Source organism: Pteropus alecto, unplaced genomic scaffold, assembly GCF_000325575.1.
Source record: "Pteropus alecto unplaced genomic scaffold, ASM32557v1 scaffold75, whole genome shotgun sequence".
Classification (NCBI taxonomy): Eukaryota; Metazoa; Chordata; class Mammalia; order Chiroptera; family Pteropodidae; genus Pteropus; species Pteropus alecto.
The window spans coordinates 1,168,017-1,194,800 of record NW_006440638.1 but is presented as its reverse complement, the minus strand read 5'-3'; the positions used below and the strand labels follow the sequence as shown (position 1 = coordinate 1,194,800).

General features: G+C 47.4%; 1 protein-coding gene across 1 annotated transcript in view; it reads left to right on the top strand.

Moving 5' to 3' along the window:
- The window catches only part of WNT7A (Wnt family member 7A), a 68,663-nt gene that overhangs the window by 24,545 nt on the left and 17,334 nt on the right, over positions 1-26,784 (top strand). The window lies entirely within an intron of this gene.

The window sequence follows — 26,784 nt, the reverse complement described above, 5'->3', positions numbered from 1 at the left end:
CCTATGAACCAGGGTCTCTAACATGTCATTGGTCACCTCAACCAAAATCTAGAGCTAGTAATAAAGGAGGTGACCATTTTCTCTTTATTGCCCCCTTAGGTCTTCCTGGATTCTGGACTCAGCTTAGAAGAGAGTAGGGATGTTCCAGGATATTTCAGTGGAGATGGCTGGGATATAAAGGGGGCCAGACAACCAATCTCATGAGAAGCTGGTTGTCCCAATGTAAGAGAGCAAGCCCGAAGTACAGAGTTAGGGCACATGGGGTGGGATCGGGTTATCACAGAGAGGCAGCTCCTGCCAGGGTGAGGATAAGTCATAGCCATGAGATTCAGAGTGAGTTAACAATAAAAGAGTGAGTTCTTTATTCCAGGGAGTATTTGGGCAGAAACAGCTGGACCAGACATCTCAGGGTACCCAAGTCAGTGCCGCCTGGCTCAGGCAGTGCCTTGGGTTGTGGCCTGAGGTTGCAAGTGGCTTCTTAAATACCTGTGAAGGCCGAGGGGCTCAGAACCCACCCTGGAGCCTTCAGGTCCAGGAAGCGCTGAAAGAGGAAAAATTCTCATGTCAGGTTGAAGCTCTGTGGAGAGTTGTCTGTGAGCCAGGGCAGATGGGAAGGGAGGGCTCAATGCTTTCTGGGTGGAGGACAGACCACTGCAGTTACAAGACTTGTGCTAACACCACCAGGGGCCACAAATGTAGGTTCCCAGGGGAGGCTGGGCAGGAACAAGAGTGACAAGGACCTAGGAAACTATGCACAGGGCTATGGTGAACTGAGGAAGCAGACGCCATCCATAGGGCTCTCAGCTCAGCTCCAGCTTATTGTGGCTGTGCAGAAATGCCAGCCCCAAGTGGCCAGACCCTCTGATTTTAGACTCAGATTTTTATGTACAATCACTTCATTTTTAAGTGTTGGCATTTAAAACTGATAGTCACCAGTAACTCTTAAAAAATATATAAAAAATTAAAAAGAAAAAGGATTACCAGAGGTTCAAACACATAAATCTACTAAGTGTGGGCTGCGAGCTGCCACATTTTGGTGACGGATATATTAAGTGGTACAGATCTTGTTCTGTTATAGCACGTCCATGGGCCAGGCAGTCTTCTAGCTCCGGATATGTCAGCTCACTTAATTTGCAAGGCATCCCTAAGAACAATAGCATCTTCATCCCCATTTTATAGGTGAAGGGATTGAGATACAGAGTGGTTAAATAATGTGCCGAGGGTCCCACAGCTAATTAGCAATGCCAGAATTCGAACCCAAAACATCTGGCTCTCAAGTTGGCCTTCTTTGCACATCATATGCTGCTGTAGCATGGTGGTCAGAGATCTACCTGTGGGCTTTGTTACATTCCTTCCCAAGAAGAAAGCAGAGCTGGCCAGAATGTCCTCAGGGCTCAGGTGAGGAGAGAAGGAGACAAAGCAGGAGAGCACTTACCACAGGGCCTTGCATCTAGTCCTCTGCATGGGATGGGTGTGATTACAAGTTGTGCAAACATGTGTCACACAGGAGGGAGTCTGTCTGGTAAGTGGTGTTGGGTAGCCTGCACACCTTGGAGGGGAGCGAGGCCCCCCACATGCATATGAATGGGAGAGGCAAGCTGGCCTTTCCTCCAGCCCTCACATACTACTCTTCCCTCCCTCCACTCCAGCCTCTGGCCACATCCTGTGTGTCAGAGCCTCCCAGTCAGCCCAGGTTGCTGTGAGTCACGATGGCAGAGCTGCTCACCTGGCCTGCCCCAGGAAGATGTACTGGGATAAATTGTTAGGCTCTGCCTGGCCCTACCTATTCAGTCTTGTGGCTGAGACCTACTGCCCAAGGCCAGCACATCCTTCTAGGCTTCTCAGCTATTTATTCCTCCCTGTCTCTGTGGTCAGATCACTCTTTAGGGCCAGGTCACAGGCTGCCTCCTACTCTGGAAGCTCTCACTCCCTGGGGGCAGACAGAAAGAAAACAACTGGCTTTCCTCTTCCACCTCAGTTTCCTCATCTGTGGCTACCCAGTTGGGCCACTGTGAGAACTAAAGAAGAGAATTCCTAGCTTGAAGTAAGAAGAGTTCAGTATATATCAAGTGAGAGAGAGTTTTATAAGCCACACAGCCCCAGCAGGCATGAGGGCAGTTGTTGCTGTTCAAGGCAGCTCTTGGGTAATGCAGATGCTAGAAGCTATCAGATGTCATAAGACCAAACTCAGGGAGCTTCCTGGAGGAGGTGGACCCTTGTAAGATGAGTGAGGAAAATAGGTCAAGGCAACTCAGTTCTAGTGTGGAGAGATAGTGGCCAAAGGCCCAGAAGTAGTGGTCCAGACTGGCTGGTCTGTGAATCCCTTATTGGGTAACAGCAGCCAAGGAGCTTGCAAGGTCACCTGCCAGGCCAGAGAGTGAGAGTCTTGCTTTCTCTCAAATCTTTCTGTGGTTGCTATTCAGGTTTCAGCTCAGATGTTCCCTCCTCAAACAAGCTTCTCTTTCAATTCCTTCATAGCCTTTACTTGGAAGTAGCTTTGTTCCTGAGCTTTCCCCCACTCCCCACCAGACCATAAGCTTGAGGGAGACAGAGACCCCAAAGATTTCATTTGTAGCTATGCTCCCAAGGTTGGCATACAGAGCTGAACTGAGTGAATGGTTGAGTACCTTATGGTCACCGGGGAGCCACTGATGGTTGTGGAACAGGGAAGAGGCAGAAGTCAGAGACACTGACACCAGGGAGGCAGCGTGAGGCTGTGGGTAGCATCAGAAAAGAGTTCTGGACTAAGTGTAGTCCGAGTTCTCCCAGCTTAGGGAAACCAGCTAAAGAGACACTCCACTGCCTCCCCAGCTCCACTCTAGTTTGTGAGGACTTTTGTGGATGGGTTCCTGGAACAGCATTTCAACCTGGCACTATGTATTTTCCAGAGCCAAGAAGTGGAATTTGGGACTCCCCAATGTGCATAAGGAAGAGTCTGACCAACCACCAGCCTGGCCCCTTTGTGGTGTAGGAGTGCAAATGGAGGCTCAGTGGTGGTCCCGTTTGGCCCTCAGGCACGTAGGGCAGTGGCTGCACTGCTCAACCAGAGCACCGCATGAAGGTGTTCTCCCAGCCTAGTCCTGGGGTAGCCAGACCCTCACTCTCTACCACAGGGCACCCCAAGGGCCCAGATGCTTATCCAAGTGGTTAGAAGCAAGGATAGCCACCGAGGTTGAGGTAAATAAGGCTTAGCGTATATTAGTTCTGAGTTCTATCTCTACTTGAGGCCTCGGTTTCCCCCATCTGTCAAAGGAGACTATGACACTCATTTGTTCTGGATCCTCAGGTGCTGGTCAGGGAGGATACATACTGGAGATGCCTCAGAATCCTGCTATGTACCATTATTCGAAGGCATGAGGCCCAGCCCCAGAATCTCCCCAACAGTAGGCTTCTGTGCCTCCCGCCCTCACACACACACACAGCAGAGGTGAGGAACCAACAGGAGAAATGGGGCCAGCCCGTAGCCTCTCCTGGCTGAGCGTCTTGGAAAGGATCACACATGTGTTTATCACTGGCTCCCTTGCTCCTGCTGTGAGGAGACAAGACTCAACCTGACCACAGGCTCCAGGGTTTGTTGGCAGCTCATGCGAGAAAAGGAGGAAGCAAGGGAAGTCAGGGAGGGGGTCTGTGTCCTGAGGGGCAGAGGTGGTTACAGGCCCAATGAGGGGGGACCCAGGGCAGCCCACTGATTCATCTGGCAGATGAGGGAGAATAAACGTTGTGGGAGCATCCTGCCCTCACGGGTCTCCAATTTGGGCCCAAGCCTGGGCAGAGCCAGGTGCTGGCCTGTGGATATGGGCCACAAGGCTGGGGTAGTAGGTGCATCGCTATAGTCTGGCCTGGCTTTCCCTGTCCTCATTGTCTCATGCAATTGTGTGATCCACAGGGTCGAATCAGAATGACCAGGCAAGATAGAAATTATAGTATTTCCCTATTGAAATTTTAGGACTATAATATTTTTGGATTAAAATCACAGACTGTTCAGGTTGGGATTGTAGAATATTAAGTTCACATTCTCACATGTAGGGTTTGAAATTATAGGATCTTTGGTTGTAAAGGAGACAGGCATGAGAAGCATTGGGTTGAAATCTTCGGATGGTAGAATCTGTCTTTGAACGATTTTTTTCTAGCCTTTTGGGCAGTGAGGAGATGAGCTAATCATGATTCTTGCTCTCAAGATACCAGTCTAGTGAGAGTCAGATAAGAGGAGCTAAAATTATGATTCGGGGTTCACACCTCAAAAGAAATGCCACACAGAAGGCTCAAAGGGAGTGCAGAAGCAGGAGTGATTTTCTCTCAGAGAAGTCTGGAGACCTCTTGGGGGAGAAGAAGGGACCATTAGTAAAGCTTTGAAGGATGAGAAGTCCTCCAGGTGGACAAGGCAGGTGGGAAGGAGGAAGGCAGTTCAGGCAGAAGTAACAGAATGTATTATAGCATGAAGTCTTTAAAAAGTATGGTTAGGCTTTGTGAGGGAGGGCAGGGTTCTATGTGTCTAGAGAGAGAGGGGTAATGGGTGAACAGGCTGCAGACGGGGCTGGGGCCAAACACAGGGTCTTGAATGCCGGGCAAGAAACAGTACTTTCCACTTACACGAAGGTTCTTGGAGATGCTTTGGTTGGGGAGTGCTGTGGGCAGGTTTCTGGCCCTCTGTGGGTTAGAGTGGAGAACTAAGTGAAGGGAGACAGGGCAGCAGCTGGTGTCCAAACCCAGCAAAAGCCTTGGGGTGGACAGGAAGAACAGCTGTTAAGGAAGCAGAAAAGATAGGACTCGCCTTTGGTTACATTTGGGATGGATGGGTGGGTGCTACCCCTCACTGGGGTCAGGAACTGAGGCAGGGGAAAATGATCTGGGGAGAGATGATGAGGGTGTCTTTGGGTGTGGGAGTGGGAGACCCTGTAGGCAGCAGATGGGGATATTCTGAGACCACTGGTGCCTGGATCTTAATTTTGGAAAGAGGCCTTGGCTGCAACCACTTCCTGACCGCTACCAGCAGGAGGTGGTAACAGAAGCCCTGGTGTTTGGTAGGATTGCCCAGTGGGAGGATTTAAATGGGAAAAGTCAAAGAGCTGGGCACAGCTCTGGGAAATGGGCACTGGGGCAAGAAGGCTATGGGAAGTCATAGAGCTGGGCAGAGAGCCAGGAGTGGGCCCTGTGGGATACAAAGAAGCCCAGACTACACTTTGAGCTTCTGCTACGTCCTCACTCTGGAACCCCAGCCAAGAGACCAGCCTTTCTGGGCCTCCATGATGATATTACCTGGCCCACTGTGGAGGCCTTGCTGTACACTAAAATTAAAGTGTGCAGGGAGCTCTGGGGGCCTCCGGGGAGGGAGGAGCCCTCTGCAATCCCTTCCTGGGTGTGTGGTGGCTGAGCTCAAGAGAGGCAGCCCTGGGGATGGGGGCCCAGCTGGGACAGGGTTGGCCCCTGCTGGAATGTGCTGCTTTCACCCACAGAGGTGAGCTCAGGGGGATGGAATTCCACCTGAGTGAGAAGTCACCTCCCAGTCCCTGCCCAGCTTCTTGCTCCAGGAGGGTGCCGGTCTTGTCCCTTCCTGCCCTGTCCCGTCAGGTGTGGGTGCTCCTGGGAGCTGGATTACTACCCTGCCCTGGCTACAGGCAGGCCTGTGAGTCAGGGGACACCAGGGACCCAGCCAGGCTGCTGGGGTGGGGCCCAGATAAGGCTTGCTCAGCTATGTTTCTCTCCACTGTTCTGAGGGCCACTTGCATATTTGGCCAGTAAGAGTGGTCAGTGGTGGTACGTGGAGGGCCTGGAGAGCCAAGCCCTGCCTGGCCTGAAGCCTCTGACCAGGGCAGGCTGTGAAGAGGCCTCCTCAGGCCGCTGTGCCCTCCATTCCTGCCCTAGATCCAGGAGCAGATGTACCTTCTCACCTTCTAGATGGAAAAGTCTCTAGCCAGAAATTGAGGGACTTGGACCAGGGGCATCCTTAGGTAAATCTCATCCATGTAGGGCTTTGGTTTCTTCCACAGTGGGACCCTATGGTCTCAGAAGGGACTTCTAGGTCTGACATGTATAGAGGGAAGACACAGGCAGGGTATTTAGGACCAATGGAGGCCAACTTTGTCTGCAGCCACATACTCCTAGACTCCACCAAGCTCGTTTCTGCCTCGGGGACTTTGCACATGCAGTTTCCTCTGTCAGGAATGTTCTTCATTCAAATCTTTTCATAACAAACTTCTATTCCTTCAGGTTTCTGCTTAGATGTCCCCTTCTCAGGGAGGCCCTCCCTGACTCCCTTACGTCTATGCTATCTCTCTCTGTATACTACATTGCTTTATTTTCTATGTGATATTTATCACCATATGAAATTATGTTATCTTCACAGTTCTTAATGTGTTTATTGCCTGTCTTTTCTCACTACAATGTCAGCACCATAAGGGTAGGGGAAACATGAGTTCACAGCTGCATTCCCCCGTACCTAGGATACTGCCTGGTACACAGTAAGTGCTCAAGAAATATATGTTGAGTGAATGAATGAAATGACAAATGTCTGATCTAATCTTGAGGAATTTCCCAGGAGTGCAGTTGTCAGATTAAAAAAAATAAAAAACAGTAGTCCCAGTTAAATTTGCATTTGAGATAAAATGAATAGTTTTTAGTATGAGTATATATAGTCAAGATACAGAACATTTCCAAGGATCCCTGTGCTACCCTTTAAGAGCTGAATCTACTTTCCTCTCTCCCTTACCCCCCTCCTATTCTCTGGCAGCCACTAACCTGTTTTCCATTTCTATTATTTTATCATTTCAAGAATATTATATAAATGGAATCATACAGTATGTAACCTTTTGGGATTGGCTTTTCACTTAGCATAATTCACTCAAGATTCATTCATGTTGCTGTGTATATCAATAGTTCTGTGTATGGATAGACCACAGTTTGTTTAACCATTCACTTATTGAAGAACATCTGGGTTGTGACCAGTTTTGGGCTACTACAAATAAAGCTGCTATGGACATTTGTATATAGGTTTTGGTATGAATGTATGGTTTCATTCTCTGGAATAAATGTCCAAAATTACAAATCCTGGATCATACAGTAGTTATTTGTATGTCTAGCTTTGTTAGAAAGTGCTAAACCATTTTCCATAGTGGTTGTGCCGTATTACATTCCCACCAGCAATATATGAATGATCCAGTTTCTCTGCATCCTCACCAGCATTTGGTGTTGTCACTTTATTTTATTTTTGCCATTCTGATAGGGGTGTGCAATATTTCATTGTGGTTTTAAGTAGCATTTCTCAAAGGGCTAATGATGTTGAACATTTTTGCATGTGCATATATGTCATCTGTGTATCCTCTTCAGTGCAATGTCTATTAATGTCTTATGCCTATTTTCTAATTAGACTGTTTATGTTCTTACTGTTGAGTTTTGAGATATCTTTATATGTTCTAGATGGTAGTCTGTCAGACTTATGGTTTGCAAATATTTTTTTTCCCATCTATAGCTTGTCTTTTCATCCTCTTCACAGGATCTTTTGCAGAGCAAAAATCTTTCATTTCGATAAGGTCCAATTTATCAACTTTTCCTTTTATAAATAGTGCTTTTGGTGTTGTCTAAAAACTTTTTCCTCAGCCCAAGTTCTCAAAGATTTTTCCCTATGCTTTTTTCAAAAAGTTTTGTAGTTTTACATTTTATAATTAAGTTTGTGATCTGTTTTTAAATTAATTAATTAATTAACTATAAATCAACAAGGTTTATATCTTTTAAAACTTTATTTATTAAAATTTATTTATTTTTAATTGTAAAATATGCACAACATAAAACTTACTATTCTAACATTTTTAAGAATACAGTTCAGTGGCATTAAGTACCCTCACACCGTTGTACAAATATCACCACCATCCATCTCCAGAATATTTTTCATCTTCCTCAAACTAAAACTTTGTTCCCATGAAACGCTGTCCCTATTCCCCACTTCCAGTCCCTGGCAACCACTGTTCTACTTTCTGTCTCTATGAGTCTGACTACTCTAGGGATGTTGTATAAGTGGAATCCTACAATATCTGTCCTTTTGTGACTGCCTTATTTCGCTTAACACAATGTCCTCAAGATTCCATGATACATTTTGAGTTAACTTTCGTATAAGGTTCATTTTTTTCTGTCCCTATTCCCCACTTCCAGTCCCTGGCAACCACTGTTCTACTTTCTGTCTCTATGAGTCTGACTACTCTAGGGATGTTGTATAAGTGGAATCCTACAATATCTGTCCTTTTGTGACTGCCTTATTTCGCTTAACACAATGTCCTCAAGATTCCATGATACATTTTGAGTTAACTTTCGTATAAGGTTCATTTTTTTTTTTTTTTGGTCCAGTTATGTGCTCGGTCTGGCAACTCTCCTCAGCCTCTACAGCCCTGTGGGGGAAAACAGCTTCCGAATAGTGCCAAGAACCACAGAATAGTTTTAGAACCAGAGACTCTTCCTTACTTGGGCCATTTAATAGATGAGAGGTTGACAGGACATGGAGGGCCTTTGGCAAGTCCACATGTACTAAGAGATTGGAGAATCAGGATTCACACCCAGGGCCCAGCTCCCAGATCAGTCTCCTTACTGCTTCCTGTGGCTGGCCAAGGAGAATGGTTCTGGGCTGGACAAAGTGCTGACGTGGGATCTGAGAGGTCCATGAGGGACAAATCACTGGGATGAGTAGGCCAGGGTGGGCGTGACTAGAGGAAAAAGCTAGATCTGGAGCAGAAGCAGATCAGGAGGGATCAGAGAGGAACCGGCCCAGGCCCTGATGGAAGATGCCCATGAGACCTGAGGTGTTTCCAGTTTTCTCTGATGACACAGCAAGGGCAGGGCCCAGCCAAGTCCAGTCAGTGATGCCACAGTGATAGCAGTGGGTATTGCTGAGGAAGGGAGTGGGCGATATAGGGAGTCCATGGTGGTAGGGAGCAGAGACAGGGCAGGAGCAGCTCCTCCCATGGGGAAAAGAAAGGGCTGTGGTCCCCTAGCATCATGGAGCCTTGTCTTCAGTATCCCACTTTGCTCTGGATGGGCTGCTGAGATCACTTCCCCACCCCAACCCAGAATGGATACAGGCCCAAAGGAGGCTCAAACTGGAGTGGGGTAGCCTCAGTTACTGAAAGCCTGGGGGGTCTGGGGGGAGGGATCAGGCAGGACTGGGACTCAAGAAATAGAGGAATGTGGAGAAGATGCAAGTTTTAGCTCTGGCGAGAAAGAACTTGCCACCAAAAAGTGAGATAAACTGGAGGGCAAGTATGCTTTTGCTGAAGAATAAAAACATGATTCTAATATTAGCACTTGAAATGCATGTACTAATTTAATTCCCACGACAGTCCTACAAGGTTCATATTCTCTCCTGTTCTCTCCATTTTACAAATGGAAAAACAGAGAAATAGAGAGGTTATGAAACTTGACAAGGGCCACACAGCTGGCCAGTGCTGCCCTGGGATCTGAACCCAAGCAGACTGGCTCCAGACTTAGTCCTTAACCCCTGAACTGTTTTACCAGTCCCATGGATTCTGGGACTTGGATGTGTTTATCCTCACCTCCAGTTCTGACACACTGTGATTCTAGGATATTATCCTGAGATACTCAGATACCCTGTTTCAAGGAACTTGAAGACTGTAGCCTTCAGCTCCCAAAGGCCCCAATATGTGGTATGGGGATTGTGGATTACTCAGGCACTGAGTCCTCTCCCGCTGTGGTCACTGTGGCCCTGGGACAGTCCTTTGGCCACCATCCTCTGTCTTGGAGAGGACACTTCCGGGCCAGGAGGGAACTTGGCTGTGCGGAGAGGAGAAGTCTGAATATTGCCCCTCCCCAGAAAGAAGGGGGCCTGGGTTGTTATGCGGGGCAGAATTCGGGGTAGGGTGATGGTTCAAGGCAAAACTGGATGAGGAATTGCCCAGCCTGTGGCATGCCCAGGAGTGCCCATGTCTGTGCAGAGACCTGAGGCACCTCCTGTTTTACCAGAGTTTCTGTGCTGGCTCAGCTGGTGAAGGCAGCCTGGGGAGCCACATCCTCTCCCCCGGCAGAATTCTCTTTGTCCTTCCAGGCAGCTGTGAGTCACCTCGGAGTCTCCCAGAGCTCAGCTTGGAGCCTGGCATATAGTAGGTGCTCTCAGTGGAGTGGGTTGCTTTTACTTGTGCTGTCCAATACAGTCACCACAGGCCACATGTGGCTATTTAAATATAAGCTAATTACAAATAAATATGATTCAACATTCAGACCCTCAGTCCACGTTTTGAGTGGTTACCGTATTAGATAGTTCACAGGAAGATCTGTTGGACAGCGCCGGCTGGCTTAGAGTGCAAGGGGCACAGACATGACTGCTGTTATTAAGGGGATCCTGGAAGGTCTCCGCAGTGGTGGGAGCCAATCATTTCACCTCCTTGGCCCACCTGGCCAGTCCAAGGGAGCTGTCTCAAATAGTGGCCATCTGATTTCTCCTGAAAGGAATTCACAGTGTGGCTGCTGGCCCTTCAGCCAGGGGCTCATTTGAAACCAACCTGAGAGGGGAGGGGACCGTGCGGGGAGGCCCTGGGAGGCCTCCCAAATGAGGTGGAGCTCAGGGGCCTCGGTTACACCACAGTGAGACTAAGTCAAAAGGCGCCCATGGGGACAATTGCCGCCTTTGTCTTCAGGAGGGGGACTGGGGCTCATAGGTGTTATCAAATCTGCTGGGATGAGAGGAGGGAGAGCCAAGTGGTGGTGAGGAAGGCAGGGAAAGGGAGGGGCAAGAATAGTGCTAGAGAAAGGGAGGAATGGGGCGTGGCCCAGGTGATGTGGAGAAAGTGGGCAGGAGCAGGCTGCTGTCACTTTCACTAATCCTGAACACTTACGAGTCCTTTGAAGAGAAATCCAGGTGCTCTTATATTCTGCAAAAGGACATCTTGCCTGACAAAGGGGCTTCTTTAAATTGTCACCTTGCAGTGTGCATTTGAGATGCAAATAATAGTCACTGCTCACAGCAGAGATCATTCTCTCTGTCCCAGCACTACTCTGTCCACATGAGTTAATCCGTTTCATTGGCCCAACAACCTTGGGGTCTTTGTTAACTCCATTCTGCAGATGGGCAGTAGAGGTCCAGGCTGTGACTGAGCAGTGTCCTAGGCCCCTGAACAGTCCCAGCTGCAGCAGAATAAGGGCTCACCTGATCTCAGGGCTTCCCAAGGACATTGTGGGAGAGGGATAAGCCTTGAGCCAGTGGGGCGTAGGCAGTGTGAGACCAGAATTCAGCTTCTCTGTGTGCTCCTCTCAAGACCTGATATATCATGTGCCTGCCTATTTCCAAGTGCTGTCCAAATGATCTCACGGGGAAGACTCTATTGTTGTTACTCCCATTTTACAGATGAAGAAAACCAAAGCACAGAGCAGTTAAATAGTGTACTGAGACTGCCCAGGTAGAAAGCATCCAAGCAGGATTCTCTCCCAGCCATCCTGCCTCTGTGGCCCATGCTCTATGCGGCTTCTTCTTAGCCCTCAAAAGTGTGTGTGTACATGTGCGTGTGTATACATGCACATATGTGTCTATGAGTACATATATATATTTGGGGGGGCTGGAAGGATCGGTAGTATTTTGAAACAAGAGTGATTTTAACAACATTTGTAAAACACTTTTTAATTTGCAAAACCTTTCTTTAACACTTTCATGGCCAAGCCTAACAACTCTCTTCCAAGTGAGTTGTGTAATTGTAACCATTTTGCAGGCATGAGACCTGAGGTTCTGAGTAGGTGCCACTCAGTTTGCTGGCAGGGTTGTTCTCTTCTGGGCTTTGAGAGCCCCAGTGGGGAGGCAGGTCAGGGAGCTCCTAGATACATCTGAGCTCTTGACTCGTGAAAGGATGCTGAGCTTTTGTTCCGTGGGAGATGGAAATGCCATGGTTGTGGAAAGAGGTACAATAAAAAACCTGACTCTGCAACTTGTTTGCTGTGCGACCTTATTTAGTCTCCTTACTCCAAGCCTCAGTTTCCTCCTTGGGAAAAAGGCAATGATAATTCGTACTTCTCATAGTTGTTGTGCAGATTGAATGAAATAATACCCATAAAATGCTGAGTCCCATGCTCTCTTGCATGATGCATGCTCAGGAATTAGTAGCTGCTATTATTAATATTGTTATTATTAGTAGCAGTAATAATTTTAAAGCCATAATAGGCTTTAATTCCTATATTCTATTCTTAAAGCTCTTTCTAGGTCTAAAACTTCCTTTTTTTTTTTTTTTTTTTGCTTGCCAGCCACATAGCATGCTAGAAGGATGTGAAGAGAAGGAGATGTTTAAGAGGTCATTGAGATTTTCACTTTACTGAACAGAGAGGATCACAAGGGGACCAAGCTTTTGTGATCTCACGTTGGTTCTCCCCTTTCCAAGACAGGTGACGTCCATCTGGGTATCTCAGTCGTGTCTAAGCAGCCACCTCCAGAGAGGGCCCCCCTCAACTGGTTTTTTCCAGCCCCATGCCACAGGTACCCACATTCTGGAACCTGCAAAGTTATACATCAAGTCCAGTTTCCAGCCCAGACATCCCACCCTAACGCAAGCCTAGTATCTCCAACTGCCTTTCCCCAACTCCCTCCTGTCCCAAACCTCACTCCTGACCTTTCTTCCATGAATGTACTCCTGCCTTCATCCCCTCCTAGTTCATTCCCACTCCAGCTTATCCCTCTAGTTTAGGAAATAGCAGCTCCATCCTTCCAATTGTCTGGGCCAGCGGTCCGCAACCTCCTTAACACCAGGGACCGGTGCTCCTGTGAGTATCTAAAGCTTGATGATCTGAGGTGAAGCTGAGGTGGTGATGCTAGCACTGGGGAGCGGCTGCAAATATGAGGACCAAGACTAGTCTATGGCCTGGGGTTGGACTCCTAGTCTAGGCCCAAAATCTTGGCTTTGTTCTTGATTCCTTCTATCACACCCCACATCCAACATGTTGGTTCTACCTGCAACACCTGTCCAGAATCTTCCCTCTTCTAACAACCTGCACTCCTGACTTCATGGTCTAAGCCACCATCATGCCCTACCTGAAGTAGTACAACAGCCTTCTAACTTGTCTCCTTGCTTCCCCATATTTTCAAACATAAATGAAATTATCTCCCCTCCATCCATAGCCTCATAATGACTTCCAACTCACTCAGAGTAGAAACTGAAGACTTCATGATGTCCAGCAAGGCCCTTCATGACTTACGACCTTCTTACTTTATTTCTTTCTACTTTCTCTTTGCTCACTCTGTCTCACTTATACTGTTCCTCAGACACACTGGGTAATCCTTACCTCAGTGCCTTTGTACTTGCTGTTGCCTTTGAATGGAGGGCTTACCCTCCGGACATTCACCGTCTGACCTCTTCAAGTCTTTGCTCAAATATCACCTTAAGGAGGCCTTTCCTGACTATGCTATTTGAAATTGCTCTCCCATCTGCTTCACCAATTCCTGTTCCCTTCCATGTTTTCTTTTACTACATAGCGCTAACGACCACCTGACATAATATTGGTAGTTGACCAAATGATCCCAGTGTGGCTGAGAAAATTAAAGTGTTTGCTATAGGGGTCCTCCTGTGGGAACAGCACAGGCTCAGACAGAAGCTTTCTTCTCACCTTTTAAACTCAAGAGTCTGTGCCTTCAATATTTGTTCCTATGCCCCACTTTTAAATGCAAGTTTTATTTTTAAACCCTTATGTAAACCTTGTCTTACTCCAGGCACTATCATAAGTACTTCATATATATCAACTCAAAATTCTCATAAGAACCCAGTTAGGTAAGTACTATTATTATCTTCCTTTTACAAATGAGGACACCGAGGCACAGAGAGGTTCACTAACTCACCCAAGTTCACACAACTAATAAGTAGAGCCAGGATCTGAATCCAGACAGTCTCCCTCCAGAGTCTATTTTCTTGCTAGATATAGTTCCTCTTTCTTGGGCATTCATTCATTCACTCATTCATTAAATATTTATAGCATGTCTTCTTTGTGTCAGGTGTAAGATTTTAGAGACCAACAAATGACTGAAAAAATGTTCCCTGCCATCAGAGAGCTCACAGTCTAATAGGAAATGCAGAACAAGTAAATAAGGGAAAAGAAACATTCACTGACACCTACTAAATGTCAGCCTTGTTTTTCAGATACTGGAAATCAAAGATGAATAAGAGACAAGGATAGGAGATTTACCATTTGGGGGCTGGTTTGGATGGGTGGATGGTGGGTGGGAGGATGGATGGATGAATGGATGGATGTTTGGATGGATGGATGGGTGAATGGACAAATATTTGGAAGGAAGGAAGGAAGGAAGGAAGGAAGGAAGGAAGGAAGGAAGGAAGGAGGAAGGGAAGAAAGAAGGATATGGGTGAATGGGATGTATGGATGGATGGATGGAAGGAAGGAAGGAAGGAAGGAAGGAAGGAAGGAAAGAAGAAGAGAATTTAGAAGAATGGTTGGATGAATGGTTATATGAATGGACAGGTGGATGAATGGATGAAGGAATAGAGGGATGGATGAATGGATAGTTATTTGGAAGGATGATGGTTGAATGGATGGGTGAAAAGCTGAGCTCATTGTTGGTAAGTTGGATGTTTTCCCAGTGAGATCACCAGACCAGTTGAAAGAAAGGGATGAAAATCCATGCATTCATTCATTCAGCAAATGTTTATTAAGCATCTATTTATGTGTCTGGGACTGTTTTAGGCTCTGGGATTAGATCGTACTTGCCTTTATGTAGCTGACATTCCAGAAGTAAAGCAGAGGACAAACAAATAATCAAATATATCTATTGTCAGAGACTAATAAATGTTATGATGAAAAAAATAAAGCAGTGTGAGAGGGCAGAGATGACAGGAGGGGAGAAATTTATGTTGGGTAGTCAGGAAAGGTCTCTCTGAGGAGGTGAATTCTGAACAGGAAGTGAGGAAGTGAGCCATCTGGGGACAGAGGGAATAGCAAATATGAGAGCCTGGGGCAAAAAGGTTCAACAGGCAGAAGGAGAGAGAAGACGGGTGTGTTTGGGAGTTAGGGGTAGGAGGCTGGGGAGATGGGCAGATTACTTCCTGGACCCTGTGAGGAGTGTGAGTTTGGTTGTATCCTGGAAAACCAATGGTGGACTTTGAACTTGGGCTGATTTACATTTGGAAAGGCACCACCGTTTCTGTTCCCCTCTTATGGTTTCCCAGCCCTGCTCCCTCCTGGCATGTTCACAGTTGGGAGGTTGTCAGCATTTTAATTACAGCTCCCAAAGCTCAGTGGTTTACAACTCAACCATAAAACAGGCCCTGGGCAACATGTTGCACCTCTGAGTGATTTACTTGCTCACCATTTCCATATTTAGTGCCATTTGATCCCTGTAGGCCAAGTTTTCAGAGAGAAAAAGAGGGAGGAATTTAGGAGGAGTTGATCAGTTGTATTTTTTTTTTTTTTTTTTTTAGCTCATAGATCTATTTTTCAGTTGTTTCCTGAGATTATTTACCAGCCTTTAAAAAGTTACAGGATGTCAACTAATGACATATTATATGATATTGTTCATTTCTAAGAGAGCCTAGTCCCTTGCTATGCTGCCCTTTTCTCTTGAAAGTATGTTTTTGCTTCCTGGCAAGAGAAAACTAGATTTAAAGGACATCATGGATTGAGTGTGTGACTCAAAGGCAAAGGCATTGATTACTTAATATTTTGCATATTCCGGGCTGGACTTCGGGTCGTTTCTTCCCATTCCCTCCTGAAGCAGGGATCCCTCAGACCTCTAGCCAAGGCATCTGCAAGGTGTTTCAAATTTCAAGGTGCAGATGAATCACCTGGGGAGTGTGTGAAAATTCAGCTTCTGATCTTTTAAGTCCAGGGTGGGGTCTGAGAATCTGCATTTCCAAAGAGCTCCCAGGTGATGCCCTGGGACCACACTTTGAGCAACTAGGATTTTGACCAGCACTGTCTGATAGAAATTAATACAAGACACATGTGTAATTTAAATTTTTCTAGTAGCCACATCAAAAAGGTAAAAAGGGTAATATTAAATTTAATAATATATTTTATGATTTAATCCAATATATCCAAAATAGTGTTATATCAATATATAATCAATATTTTCTTTTCTTTTTCTTTTTTTTCTTTTTCCGTAATAAGTCTTTGAAATCTGGTGTTTGCTTTACATTTACAGCACAGTTCTGTTCAGTTGAGCCACAGTTCAAGCTGTCATGTGGCTGGTGTCTCTCATTTTAGGTGGCACAGATCTCAATCCGGCTTGAATACACTTCCTTCTAGAAAGACCATTCCATCTCAGCAGGCTCTCAGTTGGGAGTTGCCTCCCAGGACAACTAGGAAGAGCTGGCTTCACTCCCTGGGTCTCCAAGCTGGTTGGCATTTTCTGCAAAGAATAGTCCTGCAAAAATTTGAAGCCTTCAACCCCTTGAAGCCCTCTCCAGCTTCCTCCTGTGAGGTGGGCACCTCACATACTTTGCCTTAGTTAGCAACCCTGAGATGGTTTCTGTTGTTGTTCTTAAGCCCTCGTAGCTTCAGAACAGTAAGGAATTGGTTATTCCTCAGCTGTGCCCACCACCTGGGGAGAAGCCCCATCCCACCTCAGCCGGAAATTGCCCTGGGATAGAGATAACCCAAAGTGTTTTTCCCAGTCGCCTGGCTGGAAAAATCCTGACTTCACCAGGGTCAGGAAAACCTCTATCTCGGCAGAGCTGTCCCTATGCTTGTATCCTCTGGTCAGGTTGTGGGGCAGTATGGAACCTCAGGCCAGGCCAGCTCATCCGCCCAGATACCAGCTCCTGCACCAGACATCAACACAAAGGGAGCTCCTATTCTCAGATGGGGGCTTCAAAGGGCATCACTGGTACCTGGTCACCCAGATAAGGCCTTGCTGGGGTCAGGGCAGTTTACCTGGGGGTGGCCTGGGACACAGAGGGTGTTTGGCCAACATGACCTGGCTCCTGGGTCCTTCTTCCATGCTGTGGAGCATCTGCCCTTTCAGCCCCTTCCCAAAGCTTTGATCTTCTGTGTACTAAGTCAGGGCCTCTTCTACAAGACCCAACCATGAGGGAAACGGCTGTCTAGGCCCATGAGCCAAGGTGAATTCATTCATTCGTCCATTCACTCAGTCAGTCATTCACTTACTCATTCGTTCATTCAGGAAATGCTTGCTGAGCTTTTCCTGTGAGGCAAGCCTCTTCTAGATGCATTCTGACAAGACAAATGAGAGCAATGTATTTCTGGAGATAATATCGAGGCAGGGAAGGGAGAGGCAAGCAAGTCATCCTCAAGTGGCCCGAGTGCTTAGGAATATAAAACAGGGTAACATGAGGGGGGCGACATCCAGAGAGTTGGTGGGGGTACCATGGAGAGGTTGGCCAGTGAAGGTTGCTTTAAGGAACAGAGCTGGAGCTCAGGAACTGGAAGAAGTGTGTTAAATGCAGAGGAAACAGCAGCTGTAGAGGACCTGAGACAGACATGGGCTTGGTGTGGTTCTAAAAGAACTGACATTAAGTGTTTGCAGAGGGGATTCAGAGTTACAACACAATAAATTTTAGAACATTTTCATCACTCCATAAGGAAATCACACACCCATGAGCAGTCGCTTCCCCACTTCCTCTTTCTCCCAGCTCCAGGGAACCACTTCTCTGCTTTCTGTCTCTGGTTTTCTCAACTCTAGACATTTCAAATAATTGAAATCCTACAACATGTGATCATTTTTGACTGGCTTCTTTCACTCAGCGTCATGTTTTCAAAGTTCATCCATATTGTAGCATGTATCAATACTTCATTCCTTTTTGTGGCTGAGTAATAGTCCATTGTACAAATATGCCACAGTTTGTTTATCCATTCATTAGTTGATGGACCTTGGGTTGTTTCACCTTTTAGCTATTTGTGAATAATGCTGCTGTGAACGTTCGTGTACACGTTTTGTGTGGACGCATGTTTTTTGTGGTCAGACTCTTCCACCATCCTTGTGGATAGGTAACACATGTCTTTAAAGTCTACCATCTTCAGGGTTGTTGCTGAAAGAGCGCAGAACTCTGGGTCAAGAGAGAAAGAGGGTTGGGACAGATGTAGGCACAGGCCAGCTGGGCAGCATGAACCAGCCCTGCCCTGGGTGGTCTGGCTCTACATTCCCAATGCGTTGGCCAGGGCTATGCAGGTCAGCAGGTTCTCTGAATGCTGGCTCAGCCTTCATCAGCTGGGCGGTTTGTAGCTGATTCACCAAAGTGGGTTCACAGGGGCCTTCCCCTAGAAAATAGCCAAGTGATCCTCTGGCTTTCGTGTGCTTCCTTGCTCTTCATCTGCAGTTCCACCTGGCCCAGCCTCCATCTTATGTCTTCCTGCACCAGCTCAAGCCTCTGTTCCTCCAGTGGCTGCCCGAGGGAACTTCTCAAATGTCAAGCACCCCTTTGTCCCATCATGAGGCTGGTCTAACCCTCTAGCTTGACTGACTAGCCTCCTTTCAATTTCTTGACCACTACCTGCTCACATCTACATTGGGCCTTTGTTCATGTTGTCCCCTCTGCCCAGCCTGCCCTCTCCTTTTTGTCTATCCAAGTCCTCCTCAAAGTCTTGTTCTCATCTCAGGGGTTATTTCCCCACATTTGCACTCCAATCACTTCCATTGTTACTGCTTTCAGTCATTCATTCAGCAAATATTTACTGAGCACTAGTCTAGGTGCTGGGAACAGGGCAGGGAGCAGATAAGCCAACTCCCTGCCCTAGGGCAGTTTACATTCTAGTGAGAGACAAGAGAAACCAACTGAACAAGGAAAATTTGTACTATGTCAGATACTGATATCCGCAAGGGAGAAAACATCAAGAAAAGTGTCCTTGGAAAAGTAGATTTGAGCAAATGTCCCAGGGAAATGAGGGAGGGAGCCATGTAGAGAGTGAAGAGTGTTCCAGGTAGAGAGATAGCTAGGGCATAAAAGCCCTGAGGCAGGAGCATGTCTGATGTGTTGGAGGAACAGCAAGGAAAGTGTTGTGACTAGAGCGGAGAGAACAGAGACATAGCAGGTGAGGTCAAAGTGGTAACGGGATAATTAGGGGTAAAGGGAGAGAGGACAGTATTGTGAACCTGATGTACCCAACTCCAGCATTTGGCCAATAGACATCAACATTCTTTTAGTTGCTACCCTGGAAAAGTTTAGAGCAAATCCCAGACATGTTATTTCGCTCATGAATTCTTATGTGTGTATCTAATCAATAAGGATTTTTTGAAAACATAAAAATAGTGCCATTATTACTTGGAACATCATGAAGAATTCATCAATGTTATATAATATCTTGTCTCAGAATCCTTCATTGTCTTAAAAACACTTTCCAGTTGGGTTGTGGAAGGGGAACCATTGTGACCACAAGAGAGGCAGGTTTGCATTGTTGGTAGAGGTTGGCATCGGTCTCATGCCCATGTGACAATTGGAGGCAACTCACCTTCCCCTCCCCCTTCCACCCAGAGCATAAGCTTCAAGAGAGCAGGGAGCTTGCCTCTTTCTGCCCACCTGGCCCGCAACTTCAGGACCTAGCCCAGGGAAGGGATTAAATTAATGTGTGGTGGAAAGATGAATTAGTGAGTGAATGATGAAAGATGAATGAATGAACTAATGAATGAACTAATGAATGAATGAATGAATGAATGCCAAGGCCAATTCACTGATACTCCAGAAGTTGGGAAGAGCATGTGGGTTCAATAGCTCCACTTCCCCCTACCAACCTCCCTGCCCCTCATGCTATAGTTGGGGTCACCTGACTGCCTCACTCTAGGCCACAGTCCACATTCCCCACCCAAACTCCATCTCTAGGCTGGACTCTGTCAGAGGAAGCCCCTGACCCTTAGTCAACCAATTTAGAGGTAAAATAGATGAGCTCCAAGATAGGCGATAGCTGCTCATGGTGCAGCCTCCTTACCCTGACACTTTCAGTACCCATGACTCCTTCTAAAGGAGCTGTGTTAGCCTTAATTTACAGGTGAGCAAAGCTAACATCTGGTCCTAAGCCCCTGGCTAGCAAACACAGTGGAGCCCCACCTGCTGGCCTCCACTGTCTGGGCTCCCCTCATGTTTGAGGATGTGCGTATGAGTTTGTGTGAGCTTGTATGTGGAGACCTGTATGTGTATATGCATGCGTGAGCACAGGAGGGTGTGACTGTGAGCGAAGGACTGTGTGAGCATGTGTCGTGCAGAAGAAAATGGTGTATGGTGGTGTGTGTAAGGGTGTGCAGGGAGGGCATGAGCATGTGGGAGTGAGGGGGAACATGTATAAAGATTTGTGGATGAGTGTGTAGATTATGTATGTGACTATGAAGGAAAGAGCAGGTGAGTGTAAGCACACATGTGATAGAGTGTGTGTTGACTAATGTGAGGGTAGCTAGGGGATATGCATATGGGGGAGGACATGTGTGTCTATAGCTTGTGTGTATAGTATGTGTGTATAGCATGTGTACGTGTTTGAGCATGTGTGTGACTATGTGCAGGGATATACAGGTATATTGAGAGGAAGTGGGAACCTAGAAAGAGACAAGTGTAGAAGTGAGGGGGTGTTTACCCACACACACAGTTTCCTTCAAGACCCCAGTTCATGGAGGCCTCAGAGCCAGGCAATGAACTCTGGGCTTTCACCCCAGGACAGTAGGGTGTCATAGATGTTGCTTGAGCTGTTGTAACCTGGCCACCACTGGATTTCAGAAGGTCCCAGTAGAGACCAGGAAACTCTTCTCTCTAATTTAGATTGACATTCCTCTTCCTGAGGCCCTGGCCAGACTCTGCACCTCCCTTGCAGTCAGGGCTAACCCAATTGCCCTGCTCTATGGAATGCAGCTTTCCCCCTGCCATCCCCACCCGAGGCAGACAGAAATATTTTCTTGAAGTCAGTGCATCCAATATGACTTAAAGAATGTGACCAAAGAGAAAATACTCCAAATGTTTACAAAAAAAAAAAAGGTTGTCTTTCCCCCTCTTTCATCTGAGTTGCCCAGAGGAATACAGCTGCAGGTGAATGAAATGCAGCTTTCTGCTCATGATGGATTGACATGCAGGAGGAGGGGAGGTAGAGCAGCAGAAGCAACAGGAGGAAAATGAACCAAAGGAAGAGGAACAGCAACAGAAGGAAGAGCTGGAATAGGAGCAGGAAGAGGAGGAGCAGGAGGAGCAGGGAGAGGTAGTATAGGCTCTGGGCTCCCAGGATGTGCTCACATCTGTAGTCCCTAGAGGTGGTGTCTACGAAGGGTTCTGGGAAGATAACACCTCTAAGGAAGTGAAGGAGAGAAATTGGGCTGTGGTGCAGCAGCAGCACAGGTTTCAACTGGTCCCATCAGAAGCTCTGGGGCTGGAATGGCCCCTTAGAGTTGTCCCCAGTTGGGGTAGGGAGACCAGGCCTTTGTACCCAGCATCAACCAGTCATTGGCTGCGGCTGCTCTGAGGAGGTGGCTCCCATAATGAGCGAGCACTTCCTGGCAATAACTGAGCTGACAGCATCAGGGCTAAGCCATCCTGTCCCTCTACCTTCCTTGCTGCTTTGCACAGCTCTAGAGCCAGACTGCCTAGGTTCAATACCAGTTCCAACACTTCCTAACTGTGACCCCTTGGTGCCTCAGCTTCCTCATCTGTAAAATGGGAAAGATAATAATAAATCTGCCCCATAGGATTTCTTTGCAAATTCAATAAGTCACTTTATGTTAAGCACTTAAAGCAACAGCTGACTCAAAGTCAGCAGCTTTTATTGGAGTTGGGCCTGGTTCCTGCCTTCATGGGGCTCACAATCTGGTAGGGGGGACAGGTGTGCAAACAGGAAGTCATTATGCTGAGCAGCTTGGGCATGAAGCCAGAGTGGAGCTCTATTCTGAGAAATTGTCCCCGTTCTTATCCAAAATCAACACAAAAAATTCACGCAGCGCCATAAATAATTTAGCAACCACAATAACCTAGCAGCATTTCCTGAGAACCTCCTTTGGCCCAGCACTATGCTTTGAGTCATTCAATCCTGATATTGCCACCACTGGGTGTTTCATAGAATGAGGAGACAAAACTGAGGCCCATGGGGGTGGTATAATTGACCCAGTGTTCCAGACAGGGTCTGGTAGATGATATAATCGGGGGTAACAGAAAAGAGTTTAATGAAGGGATTATTTATAGGAGTGTGGGTGGCATTAAAGGAATCTTCTAAGGCAGGGGTCCCCAACCCCTGGGGCATAGACCAGCACTGGTCTGTGGCCTGTTAAAAACTGGGCCGCACAGCAGGAGGTGAGCAGCAGAGGAGTGAGCGAAGCTTCATCTGTATCTGCAGCCACTCCCCAGGGCTAGCATCACCGCCTCAGCTCCACCTCAGATCATTAGGCTTTAGATTCTCATAGGAGCACCAGCCTCTGGTGCCAAAAAAGGTTGGGGACTGCTGCTCTAAGGGATATTGCAGCACCTGGGGGTGGGGGCTGGCAACAGTTAGGAGCTCTTCCTACCTGGAGGCTTAGTGGGGGTGAAGGGAGCAATGTAGCTGGAGGAGAGGGGCCACTTGGCAGAAGTCATCATTATAAGTAGGGGAACGTATTAACAGCTACCACATGGCCCTACAGAGAGGGAAATCGGGAATAAATGTCCTAGCCTCTCTCTCTCTTCCTGCCCTCCAGTCTCCTGCTGGCGAGACCCGACTAGAGGCTGGAGGGCAGGGAATCCATGTATGTAGTATATATAGGTAGCCTCCGGGTGTGGAGAAGGGGGCCCACAGAGAGTGCCCAGCACACCCAGGCTCTCACGGAGCTGACCTTGACTCCAGCAAGGCTCCACCTTGTTAGGCTCCTTAGGATGATGCCCATGAGGTACCCAGCACAGAGAGTGAAATGTGCGTGGCACTGTGCAGTGAGGAAGTCAAGTGTTCAACTCAATCAGTACAGATGTTTTGGGTCAGGTGCTGCTTGAAGATGAAACACATGTGTAGCTGAGGCATGGAGAGCTGGGAGAGTAAATCAGCCAGACTTAGTGACCATCCTCCTGCCTCGAGTCTGACCCAGGTAGGGCCTTCTGTAGAAACAAAATATCAGCCCAGGAAGAGGAAGCTTCACACCCAGCAGATCTGCCACCTGCTTTCTTCACCTCTCCTTGACTGGTGCCCAAATTTCTCAGATGATCCATCTGACTCAGGGTTTGTTAGGGGAGGTTCAGGAACCAGGTGTTCTGCTGGGGAGAGGGTAGCTGGGATCCAATAGTGGAAGAAAGCACCAATGGTAGCATGAATAGGAGAGGATGTTGCAGGGACCCAGAGAAGATGATGTAAGAGGAGAATGTGGTGACAATCTTGGGACTTCTGAAAGATGCTCTGAGTTCCCATGCCAGGAGGCAGACAAACTGCAGGAGCTGGGCTGGGGTGTTTACAACAGGATGGGTTTCTGGGATGAGTTGGCCTGGAGATAAGAGGGAAAATGAAAGGCCAGAGCTGCTTTAGCAGTGTTTACTAGACACTCACAATGACCTCTGGGGGAAATGGGCACTTCCTCATGTCTCTGCAGATACTGCACCACCTTGAAATTGATTCCTACCTGGGGGACATCTGAGAGAATATAACAGACTTCAGCCAACCTGCTCCTCTCCTCACCCTTGCTTTCCTTATTCCTCTGTGTCTTTATCTTCTCTCTCAAAGATCCCCTTTAGCCTCTTCATTGTATAGGGTGGGAAACTGAGGCCCAGAGAAGGAAAGGGACTTGCCTGCAGCCACACAGCATGTAGAGGCATAAACAAGACTTCCAGCCAACTGTTCTTCCACCCCATAACCCTGCTCCCCTCCCCCTGCCCTTCCATACTGTCCCAGCTCATCCCAGACGTCACTGAAGGAAATGAGGAAAACTCACACAAGTTGGAGGCCTGTAATGTGATGCATTGTACCAGGTCTTGATAGCCTTTCTTTCATTTAATCTCACTGTTCCCTCTGAGGAAAGACTGGCTCCTACTTTAAAACAAAGAGCAAATCACTGAAGATGCCTTTGCTTCCAAGTAACATAATACCTTACTAGATATGGCTTTAATGATAAGAGTTTGCTTTTTTCTTGCAAAATGGAAGTCTGGATGTTATTTCTTTCAGAGGCTCAACAATCTCTTCAAGGGCCCAGGCTGTTTCCATACTTCCAGTCTGCCATTGTCACCTTTTCAGCTTCTGGGTTTCTTGCCTTTTGATTATAAAATGGCTGCCTAAGCTCCAGGAATCATGATCTCACACCACAGTATCCAAAGATAAGAAATGAGAAGTCACTCTCTCATATCTCTCTTTTCATCAGATGGTGTGGGATGTTTTTAGCCATGGTCAGAGACAGATAGGCTGTGATGGGAAAATGGAGATCCAGACAAGAGTGTGCCCTGCTTTCTTTGGCCATTTCTGCCATTACTTGCATGTGGCAGCCAGAGGTAAGATTTGAACCATGTCCTTGGGCTACCTGGTCCTGACACTGGTGCTTTCTCCCCTGCGGCAGGATTTTTTTTTTTTTTTATCACCATGTGCTGCCATGTAGAGACTGATTCTGATTACCTTGGTCACTGATAATCATCTGGGATGCAAATAGTTCAGAACTGACCCCTCCCTGCAGAGGAACCAGACTGGCCAACAGCAGAGGAAACCAAGGGAAGAAAGCATCAGCAACCCAGAGCTCAATCTCCAGCCATCAAGGTCCAGGCTTCCCCAAGGTCCTTCCAAGCAAACAGTCCTTCACTCACCTGATCTGCTCCATGCTATGCCTTAAAACCCATGAACTAAGGACTGGCTATTGGGTTTTACAAAAGGCATCTCCACTGTATAGATGAAAGAAACTCTGTACTATTTAGGATATTTTTAGCTGTAAGGGACAGAAACCTAACTCAAGCTAACTTAAAAACAAAGGAAATTCATTAGTTTATGGAACTGAGTGATCTTGGGCTAATGAAATCAGATCCAGTTTGATCCATGGTATAAATTATATTCCCAGGAACCAATTGCACACACCCCTTACCCTCTCTCCCTTTCTCAGCTCTGCTTACTTACTTAGTTAACCCCATTCTCAGATCTACGTGGTTGCAAGATGCCTGTCCACAGCTCTGGCCCCTGCATTCTTTCCTCTTCACATGTGCAGAGAAATAACTAGTGTTTCTTGTTTAATATTCACACTGAATCCCTGGCACTCACTCTAATTGGCCCTGACTGGCCTGAGTCACTAGCGTATCCTTAGCGATGACCAGTGGGACCTGGAGGCGATGACCAGTGGGAACTTGAATGACGACTGGTGGAAACTGAGAACTATGACCAATGAAAACTGAGAGAGATGACTGGTGGGATCTTGGAGTGGTGACCTGTGGGAACTGAGAGTGATAACAGGTGGGGCTACTTTAGTTTCAGTGGCTAGGGAAAGCCTCACTGAGGAGTTGGTGTTTGCAGAGTCCTGAAAGCTGCGCCAGACTTGCTGTAAAACAAGGCCCAAGAGAAGGGCATCCAGAGCAGGAGAGATCATGTTGGGAGAGTCCTGCTGCAGTCGGGTGGGGCAGGGTGGCTCTGAGAGAGAGATGCCATTTGTGGGAGCCCTTGAAGGGTCGGACTGGGCCAGGCCATGAAGAGATGAATGGAGCCACATTCCTGGAGGAGGGCATGGCAGGAGTGACTGACTGATTTTATGAGGTGGGAAAATCCTCCTGGACTGTGTTGAGGACATCACATTCTTCCTGGGGGCCGCAATGTGGGAGGGGATGTGAAAAGGAGCAGTGGAATTCAATACTAGGAAACAACTTTTGATTTTTAAAACTTAGACGTCCTTCAAAATGCTGTGGAGGGTGACAGGACCACCATGTGGCATGGAGCATATAGAAGATCACTGTCTGATCTCTTTCCCCTCAGAACCCTTTCTTCCTCCAGGAAGTTCACCCCCTGGATCTTCTGGGCAGCCTAGAGAGTCTGGGACAACCCAGGAAGCTACCTTCAATAGTATCTATTTGGTTTATGAATCAAGGGATTTTCTGGAGCCAAGTTTCTCCCAAGGCCCCTCCCAGGCCTGAGAACCCCGCCCTGGGTAATTCCAGGCTTTGGGCAGCACCTGGTACATTGTTGGCACTTCCTGGGGGACCCGTCAGAAGGAGATTGATTTTCTCCCTCCAGCGGTGTGGAAAATTCTTCCTGCTGCTCCAGACAGGTTTGGGGATGAGCTGGGGGACAGAGAAGCAGATTGAGAATGGCCACCCCCACCCAGTGCAGGAATCTCCATTGTAGACCGCAGCTGCTACTTCCACACGCATCCGGGACAGAGAGCTCATCACCCCTGCAATCCCCTCCAGCTCTGGTCAGCTTGGTAGGGAGGGCTGGCCTCTCACTGAGCTTGTATCTGTTGCCCCCTGCAACTAGGGTCCCAGTTTGGCCCTCTGAACACACAGTCCCTCCTCCTCACTCTGCCCTGGAATAGGCCCGAAGGGCATGTAGGGCAGTAATCAGTCAGAAACTGCCTTCTATCCACTGAGCAGCTCCAGCTCCTTCAGTACGGGGTCATCATCCTCCTTCTACACATTCTGTTTCTGTCCATCTGCTGGGGTGTTGCCCAGTGCTGAAAATATAGCAAGACCATTTCTTCCCTTACTGTGGGCACTAGACCTCAGTTAATATGGCCTGAGATGGCTGGCTTTTTAGCAGCCTCTTAGTTCATATTGAACTTGTGGTCATCTAAAGCTTTTAGGGTTTATCTCACTTCTGGCTGGTTTCAACCACATGTTTTAATCTATGGAAGTGACTGAATCCTGACTGGGACTTAATTCACATTATCCTCTGTGGGCACCCAAGCTGACTGGAGCCAAATTTCAGTGGCACCAAAACACCCTTCTGCTCTCCAGATGTCCTTCCTTTGGGCCACTC